Genomic DNA, 13,230 nt, shown 5'->3' on the forward strand with positions numbered 1-13,230 from the left:
GACTTCGGTGTCGCTCGTCGTGTGTGCTGTAAGCATGTCTTTGCCGACTCTTCTATCCGGCATGAGCCGAACAAGTTGATCAAGGCCTCAGTCTGGGGGGCAGATCTCTTCCCTGAAGACATGGTCAACGCGGTTCTCGGTGAGGTAGCGAGAGTCAATCTGACCCTTTGGGTGAGGTGGGGTCTTGTCCCTAAGAGGAAGTTTGACTCGGCTAACCCGCAGTGGTTCAGGCTGTGCCTGTCTCTCAGGTGAGACATGCGTCCCCCGCTAAAACTTAACCCCAGCAGCAGTTCGTGCTGGTGAGCCAACCACCTCAGCCTTCGACTTCCTTCTCCTCCACTTCGCCGGCTTTTAACCCTCCTGTTGAGTCTCGTGCCCTGATGCAGGGATATAATAGGCAGCCGAGGGAAAGTAGGTCTGGAGGACCTTTAAGCTACAGGGGAGGTGGTAGTCTCTCTGGAAGGGGACGAGAACCCCATGGAGGCCTAGGTGGCAGGCCCTCGGCAATCCAATGAGACTCCGCAGGTAGGGGGAGGCTATACTTGTTTCGCGAGAATTGGACCTTCATCAGTTGGGCTCGAAGCATAGTTTCCAATAGGCTGGGGTGGAGTTGGATTCAGGGATCCCCTCCATCGGTCGGCTTTTTTCAGTTTCCAGAGCCGGAACTCATCGATTTCGCACGAGATCTACTTCTCAAAAATGCAATTCAACGGATCAGGCATTTAAAGTTTAAAGGTCACTTGTTCAGCGTGCCAAAGAAAGAGAAACAAACGAAGGGTCATCTTAGACCTGTCTCGCTTAAATATCTTCATTCAATGCAACAAGGTCCATATGCTGACAGTCTTGTAGGTACGGACCTCTATCAATCTTACCGACACCTACCATCTTGTTCCAATAGCGCGTCATTTTCGTCAGTTTCTGGGTTTCAAGCTAGGCAATCAAGATTTTGCTTTCAAGGTGATGCCTCTCGGTATCAACATAGTCCCAAGGGTATTCACGAAGCTAGCGTACTCGGTAGTTGAGGGCCCAGGGCATACAGTTGGTGGCCTATCTGGACGATTGGCTTATTTGGGCCAACACCAACGAAGAATGTAGAGGTGTGACAGTCAGTCATCAAGTTTCTGGAACTTTTAGGGTTCCGAATAAATTTCAAGAAGTCTCGCCTGATTCCGGCATTGTGCTTCTGGTGGTTGCGACTCCAATGTAATCTAGGCACTCACAAGTTGTAGATTCCCCCGAAGAAACGGAAGGAGATCGCAAGGGCCACAAGACAGTTTCTAAGATCCAAATTTACATCTCGGAGGAACCAGGAAAGGGTTTTGAGTTCTCTCCAGTTTGCTTAAATCATGGATGTTATGTTGAAGGCCAGGTTGAAGGACATCAACCGGGTGTGGCGGTCCAGGGCGAACGTCAGTCTCCGGGACAAGGTTTCGAGAATTCCAGCTATTCTCAAGAAAAGGCTCCTTCCATGGACGAAAGTCAAGAATTTAGCCAAGTCGGTGCCCCCTTCAGTACCCTCCCCCGGCGTTGATTGTCCATACGGACGCCTCCCTCACCAGGTGGGGGGGTTACTCCCCGTTCAAGGAGGTACAGGGCTTGTGGTCAGCAACCTTACGTCAAATGCATATCAATATCCTGGAAGCCATGGCAGTCTTCCTGACCCTGAAGCTCTCCGCATCGAGGAATCAGCATATCAGGTTAGTTCTGGACAGCTTAGTGTTGGTTCATTGCCTCAAGAGGGGAGGCTCCAAATCCGATCACATCAATCATGTGATGATTGCCATCTTTTCCTTGGCAGCAAAGAACCATTGGCATCTGTCAGCAGTTCACCTAGAAGGCGTCGGAAACGTTGTGGCCGATGCCCTATCTCTGGTGACTCCCTTAGTATCGGAATGGTCTCTGAATTGCCAATCGTTCCGTTGGATTTGCAAGCAGGTTCCAGGTCTCCAGGATGATCTCTTCGCCACGAAGACCAACCACAAACTCTGGTGTTACGTAGCCCCCAACCTGGACCCTCAGGCTTTTGCTACGGATGCCATGTCTCTCGACTGGAACACCTGGCAGAGGATCTACCTCTTTCCTCCTGTCAACATGTTGATGCGAGTTCTGGACAGGCTTTGGTCTTTCCACGGTCAAGTAGCCCTCGTGGCCCCCAACTAGGCGAAGAGCAATTGGTTTCCTCTCCTAGCGGAGCTGGGTCTCCAGCCTCGACGGCTTCCCAACTCGTTGCCGTCTCAAACAGTACAAACTCGCAGTGTGTGAGCTTCTTCGGGGATTCTGGGTGCCCTAACTTTATGGACATCATGAAATTTGCTGCTCAGGAGGATGCTGCTATCGATCCTATTAACACTTTGTTCTTGGAGTCGGACAAGAGGGATTCTACTCTAAGGCAATATGATTCTGCTGTTAGGAAGTTGGCCAAGTTTCTGAGGGATTCGGATGTTAGAACGATGACTCCCAATCTAGCAGTTACCTTTTATCAAACATTGTTTGAGGGGGGTTTAGCTGCAAGGACCATTACCACGATTAAGTCTGCCTTGAAGAGAATTTTTCAATCAGGGTTCAATATTGACCTTTCGGATTCGTACTTTTCATCCGTTCCCAAAGTTTGTGCTAGATTGAAACCAGCAACTCGACCTGCTGCGGTGCCTTGGATCCGCAATGATGTCCTTAAGCTGGCTTCTGATTCTGATAATGGTTCTTGCTCTTACATAACAATCCTTAGGAAAACTTTATTTTTGTCGAGTTTGGCTTCCGGTGCTAGACTATGAGCTATCAGCCTTATCCAGACATCTGGGTCACATTGAATTTCTTCCTTCTTGGGAGGTCTTACTGTCGCCGGATAGACAGTTCTTAGCTAAAAATGAAGATCCCCAGTCTAGATGGACCCCGTGGGAAATTGTTCCACTTCCTCAGGATCCTTCTGTGTCCTGTCTACACTCTCAAAGGTTATTTGCATAGAACTTCTACATCTTCAGGCCCTTTGTTTATTCGGGAACGTGGCGCAACTCTTTCCCTAAAGGGAATTCGGCAGCAAATGCTTTATTTTATTAAACAAGCCAATCCTCTCTCGGTTCCTCATGCCCATGATGTCCGAGCTGTGGCAACCTCGGTTAATTATTTCCATGACATGAATTTTGAAGATTTGGAAAGGTACACTGGATGGATATCTCCTACAATCTTTAAGCATCACTATTTAAAATCCTTGGAGGCCCTTAAATTTGCGACAGTGGCGGCTGGGAGTATAATTCCTCCGGATAGAGACGAACCATAGTAAATAGATCCTTTTTTCTTTCCCCCTTATATTTTTTTATATTGTCTCCTTATAAGGAACGTATTTAGCCTGCCTTGCTTACTCCTCCTCCTGTTCTTGTAATTTTGATGTGCATCCTTACTTCAGTTTACATTGTTTGCTTGGAATTTGTATTTTTATTTGTTGTAATGGCATTTTCATTTTGAGAGTCTACCCAGTTTATCTGTCTGTTTTGTATATCTTATGTTTTATATTTGTAAATGTTTTTGTATTCAACTCTCTTTGCATTATATGTTTTTAGTTTGTCCCTTGTGTTTAACTCTTCCCAAGCTTGTACCGTTTCTGTTATGATTTCACGGAGCGACACAGGTCGAGCCCAGAAAAGGGATTTTGACGAAGGAAAAATCTTTCTGGGCGAGGGACCTGTGTCGCTCAGTGAACCTATCCTTTTCCTTTTTCCCTCACCCTGGTTGGTCGAAGCTTCGGGCGCTGGGATGAAAGAGGATGGGGGTTGGGGAGATGTAGGGGGTAGAGAGCGGGGATGTTGATGAAGGAGAGGTCTAATTGGTGAGGGATCTATGGTCGTGGTTCAATCACGCCCCAGTTTTCTATACCGACACCCAAAGTGTGAGCGAGCTAGGTTTATTCCTGCCATTCCATGCATCTTTTTTTTTTCCTCTGGTATATTCAGCAATAACTATACCTTAGAAATTGTGCTAGAGGAGCATTTCACTGGGCGATACAGGTTCCTCGCCCTGAAATAGATTTTTCCTTCGTCAAAATCCCTTTTCTGTATAATTCTACACCCGAGATTTTTTAACAGTCTTTAGTGTCACCATGGTGACACTCACTCAAAGTATTATACTGAAAGGTGTCAACACCTTTTCACCGTAATTGAGTCCCAATCAATTCACTGTTCATCGCAGCACTAGACAACAGGTTTTAATACACTACCAGCCACCACCACATAATGCTTCAACTCATGCACTTGTTTTGCATAATGTTTGTAGAACACTCTGGATGACTTCCATCTAGTGTATGAGTGAAGACGCTCAGTCCATATACTGAAAAATGTTCAGTGAAGAAGGATTTTTTTTTATCGTGACCTGCGGGTGTACTGTCAGGATCCGCTCTGCGAATAAAGTAGGTGAGCTTCGCCCTCAGTTGTTTTAGGGGTAAGTTTGATCCTGAAGTTTCTCCTTTGAAGAGCTGTCCTCCCCTGAAGTCTGAAATTCTTCGAAGATAGACCTTTAGACATTCTACTGGACACACACATCTTCCTTCAGAGGGCAGATTCTCTTAGTGGGTAGCTTGTTTTTGGCGAGAAAGGTTAGATCGGGCAAGAGATTCAGCCCTCCCACTTCTGTGAACTGAATATGGCCCTCGTTTATGGGTAGGCCACTATTTCGCTAACTCTAGTCCCCGAGGCTATAGCGAACAGGAAAATACCTTTTTGAGTTAGATCCTTGAGAGAGCAGTCTTCATTGTTCACTGTAGAAGCATAATTTAGGACCTTGCCCAAGGACCCTGAAATGGGCTTCGGAGGAGCTGCAAGCCTGAGTCTAGCACATACCTTTGGGATCTTATTAAAGATTTCGTTCGACGGGTCCATTTGGAAGGCGTTTAGAAGAGGTCTAGTCAGAGCCGACTTACACGTAGTTATTGTGTTGGCTGCCAGGCTTGTTCATGATGGTGGATAAAGGACAGACAAAAGTCTACCGAGATTTCTTTCGGTCCTTTTGCTTTGACGAAATCAACCCACTTTTTCAAAGACGATTCATATTGTCTTCGGGTTGACTTTGACTTGTATTCTTCTAAGAAGTCTATACATCCTTTTGAGATCCCAAATCTTTTCTTAACTGCTAGGGCGAGAAAATCATGAGATGAAGGTTTTGGATTTTCTGTGATGAAGCGAAGACAGTCGACTTCTGCACCCGTTCAGATAGTGCTGGGTTCGGTAGAGGGACCAGCCTCAGCTTCAGTTCTATTACCAGAAGGAACCAGTTGCTCTTGGGCCACTTGGGAGCCACTAGAGCTGCCGTTCCCCGGAAGGATCTCGGCCTGTTGAGGACCTTATGTAGGAGATTGGTCGGAGGGAACAGGTAAATCCTGTTCCATCTGTTCCAATCGAGGGACATGGCGTCCGTCGCCTCCGCTAGAGGGTCCTCTTATGGGGCTACATATCGAGGTAGTTTCTTGTTGTCGCTCGTCGCGAAGAGGTAGATCTGCAGTTCCAGGACTTGTTGTAAGATTGAGAATGAGTCTGCGTCTAGGGACCATTCTGACTCTATCGGCTTGAGCCTGGATAGAGCGTCCGCCGTCACATTGCGGAACCCTTGAAGGTGAACTGCTGATAGGTGCCATCTCTTTTCCACGAGACGGAAGATGGCTAATATCACCTGGTTGATATGGGGAGATCTCGAGCCTTGTCAGTTCAGACATCGCATTATCACTTTGCTGTCCAGGATCAGCCTGACATGGACTGATCTGCGAGGGGAGAGTTTTTTCAATGTCAAAAGGACTGCCATGGCCTCCAAAATGTTGATGTGAAAGGTCTTGAACAGAGAAGGCAAAGTCCCTTGGACTTTCCTTTGATGGGAGTGACCTCCCCATCCTTCTGTCAAGGCATCCGTGTGGATGGTTATCGATGGCGGAGGTAGTTGTAAGGCCACAGTCCTCTTTAGGTTCTTGGCCTTCGACCATGGCTTGAAGTGGTCATAGTAAGGTCGGTGTGGGTCTTTTTTTTATCTCTTTGAGCGTTTGATGCGTATCTTCTCCAGACTCCTGACGCATCTTTCAGCTGTGTTCTTTGCACTGGATCTGTCACTGCTGCGAACTGGAGAGAGCCCAGTACTCTTTCCTGTTGCCGCAGGGTTTCGGTCTGTTTAGTGCAGGGGCCATGAGACCTGCACGCTTTGTGGAGACAGAATTCCTTACTCCTGTGGTTGCAAAAGATGATGTCTCACTTCATTTGGTCCTCCTGTAAGGAGAGGAAAATTAAATGAGTATGCGGTTGTTTATCTCGTATGATGAACAAATTAGGCAAAATATTAATATTAATATTTTAACCATTATAGCTTAGGCTAGTCAAGCTAGAAAGGAACTAGGAAAGACACATACTGGTGTTTCCTGTCCAGTTAATTGCTGTGACCTCCCCCAAAATTAAAGCCTTAGTTTCCCCACTCAGGCAACTCAAGAGAAGGGTTCTAACCCTTAGGGGTAGATAAGTGAAACTTAACACTGACCTTTAGGTTCTTTAATATTGTGGGGTGAATTGTTAACTGATTAGCTATCAGTATACTGAAAGAAATCTTTCCTTTCAATATAGGGTTAGTCTCAAGACTGTGCCAGGAAGCACATGGCATGTGGGAAAATAACTACTGTATAATATATACTATAGTTTTCTGTCTGCAGTATATACTATACTGTACTTCAAATATACTGGCTACTGTATAAACATATACTGTAGTTCAGCCGGCTAGGCTAGCACCTGGCGGCACAGTCCAGCCGGCAACATAGTACCTGGTGGCACCGGCCCAGCCGGCATGTCGCTGGCTGGGTTAGTACCTGACGGAACTGGTCCAGCCGGCAACATACACTAGCTGACAGAGAGAGAGAAAGCATGGAGTGAAGGGCTACCTTATTAAATGTTTAACAATAGATTAGGGGGTAAGTACTTAACATTACTGCCTTCACTCTAGAATAAGGGTTCAAATGGAAGGGGAGAATGCATCATTCAAGCTTCCACCCATCTACAAAATCAGTTGCCGGTCACTGCCGGCTTCGGGGATGTGGATGGCAATCCAAGAGGATTGAAGAACACTTAACAGTAGAGTGGTCTCCCACCGGCAGTCGTCAGAGCCGTCACAACCTTTCCCGGGGCCTTGCGTCTATAAGGGAAAGACTGAGCGGCTATACAGATGCTTATGTAGGAGCCCGGCCGGCACCACAACCTACCCGGCAAGCAGTGAGATTGTAGGATAACGGCCACAGGGTTGCGATGGCTAGGCCATCGCTAAAGGACAGAGAGGGTCAGGGAAAGGGTCCTGTATCAAGTGTGGAAGAAGGGGGCAGGGTTGCCGCCACTACCACCCAAGGGAGAAACTTTCAGTATCGGTGCCATCCTAGGCGGCAGAAGAAAAAATATTCTTCAGCCTAGGGTCTGCCGAAACAGGAATAGTCTTCTAGACCGCAGGGGAGATGATGGCGGCAGCATACTACCACTTCAAGTGTGGCCTAGGGAGGCATAGCCTCCTATGCCAGCAGCTGTAAGCTGGCAGGGGAGTGACTACTCGGCCGCCAGCAGAATGACTGAATACTGAGGTTCTGTCGAAAACCAAAGCTAGGATACTCACCGGCAAGGATGGGAGACAGAAAACACTAGCCTAGTCAAGCTGGAGTGACTACTCTATGGCGAGACCAAGATAGGGTTGTCGCCTATGGTGGCACTCGGAGGGAAGGAGGGATTACCCTCAATTCTCTGCAGGAGACCAGTATTGAGTTATATAAATAATTCTAGGAGATATCTATTTCCCGTTGAATTGATAAAACGATACACGAGGGTAAACTGGGATCATGTATGAAAGTATACTAAAGCGCGTAGGCTAGGTAGCGTAGCGCGGGGCGAGATTTCAGTTACCTAAATCGCCGAAACTAACGTATACGATCGACATAAGGAAGAGGAAAATATATGTATGATTATATATATCTTTACTAGTATAATTGCGCCTAAATAGCTTTCGTAATTTATTAATGCTATTACAACCGGGAATATCGTTCTGCTAACTAGATAACACGTGTCGTGAACAACAACGCCCATGGTGCCTCCGGTGATCGGCCAAGCGCCGAACACATAATAATTACTCTAATTTCTGTGAAGCAGGAGCTAAAAATTATACACTGAAGAATAAATACTCAACTTTCCAGAGGCAGAAGCAGCTGAAGATTGCATAATAAATCCTCAAATTAAAGATCACAAACTTTAGATCAACAGGGAAAACCACCGTGTGAAATCGCTACAAAAATAGGAATAAGCGCCATCTTGGATACTCGTAATAGTACGGGAGAAAGGGTAACCTTGATAACGGCTCCCCTTTTGTTTTCGCCACTCTTCCCACTTGAAACGAAAACGCTATTCGGGGTGAAGATTGCTGTATCGTATAATGATATACATTCCCTGATTTTATGCAATATCCTAGAGAGAAATTTCAAGGATATTCGCGCCAGGAGTTAGAATTCTGGAAACTTATGGGTCAGTTCTCTGGGAATATCACTGTAGCCAAATATCCCTTAGAAAGCTACCAATAGGAACCTTCCATAAGTATGACATGGCTTGAGCCCAAAAAGGTCCTTTATATTGTCCCTACCCATAACTTTTGCATCCTAAGAAAAATTTGAAAAAAATCCTGAGGTCTTACTGTCTTTGAAAACCCCCCAGTATTTTTAATACTTTACCTTAGTTAATGCTGCTTCAAGTCTTCCACAGAATATTTTTTAAAACGAAGGCAGAAAGTTGCATATTTTCTTTCAGCTTCTCGTAGATTTGACAGGAGATGCAGATTCATTATTTTTAAATAAGAGTATTGGTTGAATTAATTACAATCCAAGACAAACTGCTTTTTGGGCTCATAAGAAAAGAGGACAGTCTTTTGCATATGCCAAAAAAGTATTTTTTTTAATGATAAAAAGACTTACATATTCAAAAGATTCCTGGAATAAGGTGCTGTAACATTCCTTTGGTACTTTATCTTCCAGTCATTCCAATAACTAATTGATGTGAATATATATTACATGCAGATCCTATTAACACAAGTTAATATAATGCACAGACCCACAACTAATTAATACTGAAGCTTCATGACTGCCAAAACTATGTTCATATTTTGATATAATCATAATCACTGCAATGTTCTTCATAAACACCATCCTGGCTATGCTGTCCATCATCAATGTCCTCATCACACTGTTCCGTATCTGTAGTTTTCTCAACTGTATCCATCAGGTCAGGGGGAAGTACTGGCTCGCATGACCACACTGGCTCCAAACACCCTCATCATTTCTTTCCCAAACTTGTCCAGGGTCATGTGGCTTTGGAGACCAGAAGATTGGAATATCTTCTCGCATGTAGATTCCAAGGTGATGGTTCAAACAACCAAAGTGCGGAATAAGGTTATCTCGGCAAGGTGGCCATTGGGAGAGGTCAGCCCTAGATTTCATTTTGTTGCTCATCTTTTCCAACCATCTTCGTTAAGGGTGTCATTATTCAAGATGATGTTAGGATTTCTTAATTCACTGTTTGATGCAAGTTGGTAAAGCACTTGGGTTTTTCAAGCATTGATATGTAGCCCAAGCTTGGCATAAGCATCAGCAAAGGCATTAAGGATTCTTTGAAGATAAGCTCCAGTTTGGGCACTTGGCATTATCGTCTGCATATTGAAATTCAATTAGTTGCTGTTTTGATTTTGGTTTTGGCTGCGTGCCATCCAAGGTTGACAGTTCCTCCATCCATTCGATATGTAATTGATATACATGGAGGGAGCTGATCCTTTATGAGATGTATAAAAAGCAGCGATGAATACAGAGGAAAAAAGTGGGAGCGATCGTTCATCCCTGTTTTACACTAGATTTTACCGTGAAAGGGTTAGCTACCTTTTCATTAGCGGTCACAGCAGCAGGTATGTTATCATGAAGTAGCCTTAGAATACTGATGAATTACTGTTGGCAGCCTGCTTTGCATAGAACATCCCAAAGAAGTTCCTGCTTAACATTATCAAAGGCCTTAGTGTTATGTCAATACTAGGTAGTGTTAATGGGTCCTTTGACTGGCCAGACAGTACTACATTGGATCCCTCTCTGTGATTGCGGCTCATTTTGTCTCTGTCTACATATACACCGAACAGTCTGGCCTATTCTTTCCATATTCTTTCCGTATAAATGTGAAATCTTTATTTTATTGTTACTGTTCTTAAAATATTTCATTTTACTTGTTTCTCTTATTTCCTAGTTTCCTTTCCTCACTTGGCTATTTTTTGTGTTGGAGCCCTGGGGTTATAGCATCCTGCTTTTCCAACTAGGGTTGTAGCTTAGCAAGTAATAATAATGATAATAAATGCCAGGCATAATGTTTCGTGTTGTTTATTTCTTGTAGTTGAATTGAATTGAATTGAATATAGGATTTAGGCATTAAGCCGAGCACTGGGGCATAAATATTGCCAGACTGAAAATCCTGTTGGTTGTCCTCCTGACTGGTTGAAAGCCACTCTGAGAATCTGAGTATTTTTTCAGTGATTGGCATTAGTCGATTAAGAATTTTGGCTAGGATTTTACCTGTCACTGACAGAAGCACGATACTCCTGTAAGGGCCACAACCTGATCAATCTCCTTTTTCATAGATTGTCATTAATCCATTTCTTAGGTCATCTGGTGCCTCTTCAATGAACCAAAGTTTTTCAAGGAATTTATGTACATATAAGTGGAGAAGAGGTTCTCCCACCTTAAAAGCTTCAGCTGGTAAGCCATCTATACTTGGAGCGTTGTTGTTTTTTCAAACTAGATATTGCAGATGTTACATCGACTAAGGTTGGGAGTCTGTCCAGTGTCTAATCAACTGGTGGTAGAGGCATGTTATTAATGGCATTGTCATTTTTTACAGGATCTTTATTCATTAATTTCTGAAAGTGTTCCCCACCAGTTAAGGATCTCTATTTCACCCTTGAGGTTTCTAGTGCAATCTTTTTGCTCCAACACGGAGTACTTACCTCTAACTACTTTCTTAGGAGGATCTGGGATCTCCTTAATCACTGGCCAAGAATTTTGCGTAGTTCCCCCTCTCTCCGTTACCTTGTCGGGGCGCTCCGGGGCGGAAGGATACTCGCCCTGGGGCGACCCTGGGTCAGCGCGTGAGGCCGCGCTTGTTAGCTCGCCAGTAAGCGTCTGGTTGCGGCGTAGATTACATCTCGCCGCTCTCTCACTTATCCCGTCTGATCACCTTGTGTACGACATGTTCCCGATGTGTTCCTCACTTTTCCCTTGTGTTCTTGTGTCGCTTTCGTGTTCGCTTTTCACCATAGAATCCCAGCATCGCTGCCCCCGGCCCCAAGCTGGCAAATCTTGCGGAGCATGGCTCTCGAGGCCAGAGGTCGACCCGCACACCTTGTGCTCCTCGTGTCGGGGGAATATGTTCCCCGACCTCCACATGCCCTGAGTGAGAGTCTTGGCCAGAGCTGCAATGGACCTTGTTCGCTAAAAAGAAAAAGAACGCATCCAAGAGATTTCTGAAGACGACGGGCCTTGCTTCGCCGCTAACGTCCCCCTCAGCCCAGTCAGAGGTTCTCCTTCACCTTCCCCTACCCAGTATAGGGGACGAGGTAAGTCCGTTTCCGGGAAACGACTCATTGCCGTTCCCCATGAGTCTGATGTCGGGGAATCTGTTGATAAGGGGCCTACGCAGATGAGTGGGGGGTCTGCTAGTGTGGCGGAATTGTGTTTAGTGGACGAAGGCCTGGTGCCCGCAGGACCCGTCTCGGGTGAAGACCCGGTGTGGGGGAAGCCCGAATCAGCGCCTACCCCCACGCCCGAGCAGTGTTTTTCAGGTTCAGCGGGTTCCGGGGATGGTTGGAACACAGAAAGGCGGCCCACGTGCTTTTCGGACCCCGACTCCATCGTGTGGACGGCACCTAGAACGCCCTTCAGGTCCCCCATGAGGCATGAGGAGGAATTTGAAGGGTGGTTCGCCTCTCGACCCGCCATCCGCTCACCCCCGGCGCCATCAGCTACGCTTCTGCCGGAGTTCATGGAGCCCTTGACCCCGATTTCCAGACCAAGGACCCCCAGTAGGCTTGTAATCGAAACGGACGACTCAGCAAGCTCGTATTCTTTGGACGGCTACTCTTCCTACAGTTCCTATTCGTCAGACAGTTCCAGTGGACGGGACTCCAGGAGGAAGAGGAAGCGTTCTAGGAGGAGGAGACCAAGCTCCCACGTCAGCCCGGCCAAGAAGAGGTCGAAGTCCTCGAGGAGGAGGTACAGGAAGAAGTATTCATCAAGGAAGAGGTATATTACTGTAGTCCAACACCGTCGGGAATCTAACAAGATGGTTGCCGCTCCAGTGCCTGCCTCGGTGGCTGCTGGAGCCGCTTCCGTACCCTTGCACAGTGTCTCTTCGGCTCCGCTCGCTGGTCGGGTGCAGCCGTTGGCACACTTTCAGTTGCCCCGACCTAGTAAGTCAGCGGCTCCACCCGTGTGTCGGGAACTCCCGCTGGTTGGACCCAGCGGCTCAACTCCAGTACCTTTTGTCGCAGCGGCCCTGGCCAAGTTTCGGGATACACCTCTGCCGCGACCAACGACCAGCGCCATCCAGATGGCCCCGGGAGGGGGTAGACCCACTCCGGCGGCTCTACCCGTGACGGAGGCAGCCGCTCCTATCACCCAACCAGGAGGGGAGGGATGCCTCCGCGCCCACAGATCCCTCCGTGTTTGATGAAACCTCCGACGCAGAGGTACAGATCGTGGACGAGCTTTTGGGCTCAGGCGAGTGCTCTCCAGACGAGGTCTCGTCTTATCGTAAGGTGTTAGCGCTCATCCGACGTCACCATAGGTTAGACTAGCCTCAACCAGCCGCGGAACAAGCTTGGCTCTCAGGTCTGGGCAGGATGGTTGACAATCCTGTCCAGCAGAAACCATCTCTGACCCTACCGTTGCACCCAATGTTGCCCTGGGAATGAAGCATGTGGACCGTTAAGTGTCAGGCCCGAAGAATTCGTTGAGGGCACAGGGTTCCTTCAAGCTCCTGCCGGGTCTCGAGACCCAGAAGAAATTCTATGTGCCTGACGGTCGACACTCAGGGGGCCCCGTACATTAGAGGAAGCAGTCCCTACCCTGAACCAGGGCAACACGGACGAGCGCAGCCTAAACGCACCGGTGGTCTTCTCGCAAGCGGAGGCAGACATGATGGAAGACACCTCACAGGACATCGTTAA

Source organism: Palaemon carinicauda, chromosome 3 (assembly GCF_036898095.1).
Source record: "Palaemon carinicauda isolate YSFRI2023 chromosome 3, ASM3689809v2, whole genome shotgun sequence".
NCBI classification, from domain to species: Eukaryota; Metazoa; Arthropoda; class Malacostraca; order Decapoda; family Palaemonidae; genus Palaemon; species Palaemon carinicauda.